The sequence below is a fragment of the Danio rerio genome, chromosome 6 (assembly GCF_049306965.1).
Source record: "Danio rerio strain Tuebingen ecotype United States chromosome 6, GRCz12tu, whole genome shotgun sequence".
In the NCBI taxonomy this organism is placed as follows: domain Eukaryota; kingdom Metazoa; phylum Chordata; class Actinopteri; order Cypriniformes; family Danionidae; genus Danio; species Danio rerio.
Genome location: NC_133181.1, coordinates 42,874,384 through 42,882,812, shown reverse-complemented (window position 1 = coordinate 42,882,812; position 8,429 = coordinate 42,874,384). Strand labels below are relative to the sequence as shown.

At 32.8% G+C, this 8,429-nt stretch overlaps 1 protein-coding gene across 1 annotated transcript in view; it reads left to right on the top strand.

The window, feature by feature from the left end:
* Positions 1-8,429, top strand: part of pfkfb4b (6-phosphofructo-2-kinase/fructose-2,6-biphosphatase 4b) — a 516,544-nt gene that overhangs the window by 178,811 nt on the left and 329,304 nt on the right. The gene's annotated exons all lie outside the window — the stretch shown is intronic.

Sequence of the window (8,429 nt, the reverse complement as noted above, 5' to 3'; positions counted from 1 at the left end):
ATGGTAAATAATATTGGCCCCTTTATAAAATATTTTTACAATGTAAAAAATGTTGGGTTCCACACAATTACTTCATGTTGTCCCAACACAAATTGAATAAGTTAACTTAATAATTTTTTTTTTTTTACAAATTTAAGTAGATTGAACAGAAAACAATTGTGTTATCTCAAAAAACACAAAAGAACTCATTTTAAAGAAGTCATTTAAATGAGCAGCAAAAGTTATTTTTTGAGTGCAATTGATTGGATATAGAGCAAACAACTATTCCAATAACCAATATAAGCAACCACTTACCAACAACCAATTCTGAATGAACCCAGTTAGACCTTTAAATTTCATTTTAAGCTGAATACTAGTATCTTGCAAAATAGCTAGTAAAATATCATGTACTGTCAACATGGCATAGACAAAGTTAATTTGTTATTAGAAATGAATTAATAAAACTATCATGTTGAGAAATATGTTAATATACTCAGTTAAACAGAACTTGGAACATATTATTAAAAGAATAAAAATTTAACTGGAGGACCAATAAAAAAAAGATAGAATGTGGTAGAAAAACATCATTCACTCTCTTACTCTCTCTTTCTCTCTCTCACACACACGTTAGGCATCTGTGAACTCTGGTTAACCGACAGAGGCACAACTCATTTTCACCAGCAACCAAAGCCATAAATCATGGTAGTGTACAGTAGATTACATCATACACATGTTCTGCGTTCAGGCAATATGCTTAGGTCTATAGAAGTGATACACTATAAATCTTTTATTTACCTCAAGTATTTCTATTGTATTATTCATATGCGTATACTATGATTTTTTTCACAGCTCTCTGGAATACCTGATTGGTAAATCAAGTCAGCTAGTTCTTTGTTTGGTTTGGGATTGTTTCTCAGTCAAGTTGTGCATTTGGCAGGCTAATAAAATATGAAAATTCATTATTTCTTTCAGTGATTTATGGTCACCTGTGAATTGACTATGATAGTTGACATTTCATGAAACCAAAAATATTCTCATATACAGTAAAATACTAATACTAGTACTTATTTTGTCCAGATGCTGCATCTATTACTAGATACTAGTACGTAATGAAGTAAATACAGTTGAAGTCAGAATTATTTGCCTCCCTTTGATTTTTTTCTTTTTTAAATATTTCCCAAATGATGTTTAAATAGCAAGACATTTTTCACAGTATGTCTGATAATATTTTTTTTCTGGAGAAAGTCTTATTTGTTTTATTTTGGCTAGAATAAAAGAAGTTTTAATTTTTTATGAACCATTTTAAGGTCAAAATTATTAGCCCTTTTAAGCTAAATTTTTTTCCGATAGTCTACAGAACAAACCATCATTATACTATATCATATAACTTGACTATTTACCCTAACCTGCCTAGTTAACCTAATTAACCCAGTGAAGCCTTTAAATGTCACTTTAAGCTGTATAGAATTGTCTTGAAAAATATAGAGTAAAATATTATTAACTGTCAGCATGGTAAAGATAAAAGAAATCAGTTATTAGAAATGAGTTACTAATATTATGTTTAGAAATGTGTTGAAAAAAATCTTCAATCTGTTAAACAGAAATTGGTGGAAAAAATAAACAGGAGGGCTAATAATTCTGACTTCAACTTTATATATATATAGATAATAAATATAGGTAATATATACACAGTAGATATATAAGTAGTAAAATAAACATTGTATAGTTTACAGTTCATGCATTGTATGCAGCCTACAAATAAAAGGCTATTATTTGACATTAATAACCTCACTTCAATCCTCATATGATTACCATCTTCAATGGTACTAAAGTTTAACTCAATTTCTGTTTCCCTATTTTTACAGGAATAATCTGTAAATATTAATGTAAAATTACACGTTACTCTTTGAAAATAAAGAAAAAACTACAAGCACTAACTGTAAATTTAATGCTAGGATTTTTATTACAGAAAATATCTGTAAAACAGGTACACTATTTCACTGTATAAGGAAAAAAATGGAAAATTCTGTAAAAAAAAAAATACAGACAATTACCTGTAAAATAGCGTTTATTTATTACAGTGTACTTGTATATTTTAGAGAATAAATATTAATAAAGTAATCATCTATAAAGTAAGAGAGAGAGATGTACTGTAAGATTAAGCCTTGTATTACACATTTAGTTTCTTATACAAGCTAATCTTGACAAGTGAATACAGAGGCAAAAAAAAAGGAGACATGTATGTACACATTTTTCAACACCGCTAGAATGTTGTCTCGCTTTTCTAAATGAAATTCAGACCATCAGCGCTGTGGTGATTGATTGATAATCCAAGCAATCAGCAAATGTCATCTCTCAACTTCAGCTTTTCCTTCTTGACTAAGATTCTTGATGGTCTTTTATGAGGATTTGACTGCGTTTCTTTGGAAGCTATGCATGAAGAAGAATAAAGACGCTGGAATTCCAGGTCGGTGACCCATTGAGCTGTTAACTAAATGGGATGATGAAACTAGGAGAGAGAGAGAGAGACATGTAGCTGGGGGCAGTGAGTTTAGGTGTAACAGATAGAAGCACAACACTTTAAAATAACATCTTATGCCTCTTACACTATGTACTACATGCCCAGGAGGGAGGAAAACTACTACTTGACAAGTATATGTGCAGGATATTAGCAGTGCATTTTTAACATTGCTTCTCCCATGTTAACTTGCATTGTCAATCTTTATTTAAATAGTTTTGTCTATTTATGTTTATTAAATAGCATGAAAAATGAAATAATAGTTTAGAAAGTGAGAAAGTTTGCTAAAAATAACTCCTAGTCATGCAGTTCTGTAATAACAAAACAACATAGACTCATTCTGAAAACGTACATTTCTGTAGATCATGAATTATGAAGCCCAAGTTATGTATGGCTGCATTTCATCTTTAAAACCAACACTACGGGGTGGTTTGATGCCTTTCCATTTTGTGCTATCAGCTGATCGCTTACCTTTATGTGGAAGGCTTTCCTGTTGTTCCCAGTTTGTCCAGTTAGCTCACCGTGTACATCGGCAGACTTGAGACACAGATAGGATTTGACTGCAATGACATGGTTTGAGTCTGGCGAAGAATGGTTCCAGAAAGCAGGTCAAAAACAAAAGCCAAAAAATAAATTAAACAAGTAAATAACAGGGTGAGAATGTGGTAAAACCTAAAAACGTGATAAAAATCAGGGGGCTTTTCTTTTTCTGGATTGCTTTTGAAAAAACGGCCAGTTGGGGTGGGGGGTCAATCAGTGCAAAAACAATAGGGTATATGCCGAAGCATGCTAATAGGACTTTTAATTTGCAAGTAACCTGGGTTAATCGTTTCCGGCGAACTGTATGCTATTGCAAAATCGGCGCGTTTAAGGTCTGTTTTCTTTAAAAATCAGCGATCTCCACTAACTGAGCACTGCACTGAAGCACTGCAGTAAATTACATTTTCCCTGCCATGTCTTTATAATATGAGCATTTATTTTACCCCAGTATATTCAATGGAGCTTCTGCGCTAACCTGCCGATTCTGACGGGTGCGTGCGAGTAAACGGCTTTTTGTCTCGTTATACGCTTGAGCAACTAAATGGATGCCAAAGTCTGTTTAACTGATTGTATTTGAATTACATTACAACATCAATACTTTAAAAGGAACCATATAAAATGAAAAAAAAATCACGATAACAGGTCACCGGAAGTGTATCAGCATGGGAAACACATTAGCTTGGCATATACCCCATTTGGTGCTCTCCAGAAATGTATATAGGGGTAGGCTTTCAAAATGACCATGGGTTGCAACCAAAACAATATTAATACAAATATAAATAATAATATTAATTTGATGTTTTTTATTTGATACAATTACCTATATACACTATATATATTTTCTTCTAAACAACTTTAATAATAAAATTAGAATATATTTTATCCAATTATATATATTTATTACATACAATTTTTAATATAGTTGAGGTCGGAATTATTAGCCCCCCTTTGAAATTCTTTTTCGTTTTAAATATTTCCGAAATGATGTTTAACAGAGCCAAATTTTCACAGTATGTCTAATAATATTTTTTCTTCTAGAGAAAGTCTTATGTGTTTTATTTCGGCTAGAATAAAAGCAGTTTTTAATTTTTTAAGAAATATTAAAAAGACAAAATTATTAGCCCCTTTAAGCTGTATATTTTTGAATAGCCATTATCATACAATGACTTGCCTAATTACCATAACCTGTTTAGTAAACCTAATTAAATTACTTAAGCCTTTAAATGTAAATTTAAGCTGTATAGAAGTGTCTTGAAAATATCTAGTTATGTATTTTTTACTGTCATCATGGCAAAAATAAAATAAATCAGTTATTAGAAATTAATTATTAAAACAATTAAGTTTAGAAATGTGTTGAAAAAAAATCTCTCCGTTTAACAGAAATTAGGGAAATAAATTTACAGAGGGGCTAAGAATTCGGACTTTAATTGTATGTATTGTGTTTTTTTGTTAGCTAAAAATTAGATAAAGGTTTTGGAGTTTATGGCTTGATATATATTTATTTTACTAATATTATTATTGGGGCATCACGGTGTCGCAGTGGGTAGCACGATCGCCTCACAGCAAGAAAGTCAGGAGGCATTTGTATGGAGTTTGCATGTGTTGGCGTGGGTTTCCTCCGGGTGCTCTGGTTTCCCCCACAAGTCCAAAAACATGCGCTATTGGTGAATTGGGTAAGCTAAATTGGCTGTGGTGTATGTGTGTGAATGCAAGAGTCTATGGGTGTTTCCCAGTGTTGGGTTGTGGCTAGAAGGGCATTCGCTGCGTAAAACATATGCTGGATAAGTTGGTGGTTGATTCCGCTGCATGTGGCGACCCCTGATTAATAATTGGACTAAGCTGAAAAGAAAATTAATGAATATTATTATTAAGTTGGTTTTATTTTTACATTATCATAAAAATATTAAATAATGTTGTTCATAAGCATGAACATTTCAGTGATATTTTCTACTTTTTTAATTATTAGTATCTATTTTTTTATTTTATTGTCAGCATGAAAAAGTAGATTTAAATTTGTTAAACTTCACCAAAAATCCATGATTATTATATTTTATTAGCATGATGATTTTGATTTATTATATATTTTTTATTTTATTTGTGACATATTGTTAATTAAAAAAATATGAATTGCATAAAATGCTAAAATATTGGATAGTTCAAAGGTGAGTATATTGTGTATTAAAGACTGCATGGCAAGAAAACATCCCAGTTTACATCACAGTTATGGGGAATGATCTCTTTTTGTGCGTGACATAGGAACGCTCCATGATTTATCAGCTCTCCAACATTTAACCATCTGCCCTTTAACCATGCACATCACAAAATATGTGCATTCATGTGTGTGCAGCATGTGTATGAAGTGTGTGAGATTTTCAGTTGTGTATGGCTATATTCAACCTCAACACATACATACACTCCTCCTTTATTAGTATATCCGTATGTAAGCCAGTTAATTTAAGTTCAGCCATAATTTACACCCATTCTTGAGTTTAATTCAAATAAAAGACAAGATTTTCTCCCTGAGTGAGGAGAGAATTGAGTTTTACATCAGAGGTATAAATACCAGCTGTCTGTGTCTGTACATATGATGTACAGATGACAAGACCCCAAACTTCCTTTAGTTTTAGTGGATAAGCAAGTGTAAGTTTCTCCTGCAAACTCCTTTTCAAAGTGGTGAACATGTGCAGTCATGCTCTTCTGTCATCTGTGATCTGATCTCATTACAATACTGTCCTTCAACTGTATGCATTTATACTCAGAATATCATTAGCTTTTCAGAGGTTTATTGTAAGTTTTAAAAATACTTTGACCTTGGGAAACTATCAATTAAATTCTAAATACATTTATGTATTACGTTCCTTTTCATGAGATGAGAAATAAGCCACAAAATACCACACAGATTAGCTTGTTACAATTGCCCTTATTATGATATCTGCAGGCGATACGGTAGCTCAGTGGTTAGCACTGTCGTCTCAAGCAATAAGGTAGCTGGTTTAAGCCCCGGCTGGTTCAGTTGGCATTTCTGTTGCATGTTCTTTCTGTGTTTGCATGGGTTTAACCCTCAGTTCAAAGACATGCACTATAGGTGAATTGGAAGTAGTGTATGTGTGTGAATGAGTATGTATGGATGTTTCCCAGCACTGGGTTGCAGCTAAAAGGGCATCCACTGTGTAAAACATATTCTGGATTCATTCTTTTGTGGTGACCCCTGATGAATGAAGAGAATAAGCCGAAAGAAAATGAATGAATGATATCAGCAAAAACAGCATTTCGTGTGTGTCCCTTTAAATGCAAATGAGCTTCTGAGTCTTTATATGCTATTCTGACACTACAGAAACAACAAAACAAATGAATCTCGTAGAGCCAAAATGTCAGAAATTACACACAAAGCACTCTGATTGGCTGTTTAGCTACGAACCAGAGTGGTGACGGACGACAAAGAAACCAGCTGGCATTTTTCAATAACAGTCTTAAATATACAAATGATTTTCAGATATTTTTCTAGGAGCTTTTACCAGTTGACTGCTTACCTCTGTATGGACGGCTTTCCCGCTGTTACCAGTTTGTCCAGTAGCTCGCCATGTACATCTGCGGACTTGAAATGCTGAGAGGAGTTGACCATGACGACAGGGTGCAAATCCGGTGAAGAGTGGTTCCAGAAAGCAGGTAAGACAAAAAAAAAAAAGAATCCAAAAGATAAAATAAACAAGTAAATAACAGGGTGAGAATGTGGTAAAATCTGAAAACGTGGTAAAATCAGGCGAGGGCCTTTTTTTTATGGATTGCTTTTGAAAATTGTCAGTCGGTGCTTTTGAAAAAACTATTACTTGAATTTAGGGAAGAAGGGGTTGGGTCAGTTGATTTGTCAGTCATTCAGTCAGTCAAACAGTTAGTTGACAGCAGCCTCTGGTGGATTTACGCGAAAAAAGCAGGTGCAAATGGCACTCGCGAGAGAAATTTGAGATCTCAAAAAGCGTGGATTCAGGATAACAAAAACTGTAAAAAAAAAAAAAAAACTGCAAAAAAAAAAACAAATCCTGGGATGTATTTGGCACTGTACTGAAATGTATATAGAGGTACATTTTCAGACTGAGCCTGGGTTGTTGTTTATAGTTTGTATGTGTGCAGCATTAGTTCCATTTCCCTATCTGGACTGACAATACAGATACTTTCATCTGCAGGAATAGAAAGATACATACTCTCACCTAGGTGGAGAACATGCATTCTTGTTTCAGTCAGCTGTCTGGTGTGGTTATGTGCAGCTTTTTGGACCAGACACAGCCGATGTGAGGTAAAAAACTTTTTGTCACCACTATAGTTCACGTCACAATTTGATAAGTTACTTGTATGTTCAGCCATTAAGGAGATACTTGGATGTAAATAACAGCATAAATTGCACAATAATCTACTAATTTCATTGTTCTGCTTATTTATTCTGTCCAAACCAAAGAAAAAGCATGTGGAAGCTACTAAGTAATAAAGAACTGAACTTTGTAAGTATCATGAGCCAGTATAAAATTCTGACTGTATGAAAATCTTGGATAAAAATATGACGTTTTCACGGTGTGGTTACTGCTCTAAAATGTTCTTTTTAAATGTTAAACTTTTTTCCCATAGAACACAATATATATTTTATATTATTGGAACATTAATTTGAAACAGTAAACATGTCAGGCTAAATAATTACATTAACTCTCTGGCTTCAGTCTTTATTAGTTTCAAAAATAGAAAAGGCATCTTGATATCTTTATTTTCTTAAGATATAAAGTGACTGCACTGTTCAGGTCTACAGATCTGCTTGGATTTTGGAGCATTAGCGATTTGTTTTTAAAATGTTTACTGAATCATGGGCTGACCAGTTTTTGTCATGAATGGTTCTTTACTGCTGGAGATACTGTTGACCTAATTTTTTTTTTTTTAATTATTAAAATTATTAAAAAAAATAAAATTACATAAGCCACAGGAAAGATATACCAGAAAATTGTAGTGGTTTTAAAAACCGTGACTCTTCCAGAACACAGTAAACCTTAAAACCAGCTATGTATATGTATTAGTATGCAAGAAAATATTTAATACTTCAACAAAATAATTATAATAGGCTTTATACTATTTAATTTTTTGCAGTCTTTAGTATTCTGTTTCAGCATTGTTTATGTTATGCTCTTCAACATAGCCAACTGATGACACGTCATGAATCTCCTTAGGCCACTAGAAGAGTGAAATCTAAAAACAAAGTTAGAGGGTTGTCCTTTTTCACATTTTTTATTTTTGTAGATAAAAAATTATAATTTATAATAGCACTTACAGCACTTAACATGGAAAAATTCCAATTTGCATAAAATGTCCACTTTATTGTCATACCTGTTGAATGTTTGCGCAGGTAAAGCATGTT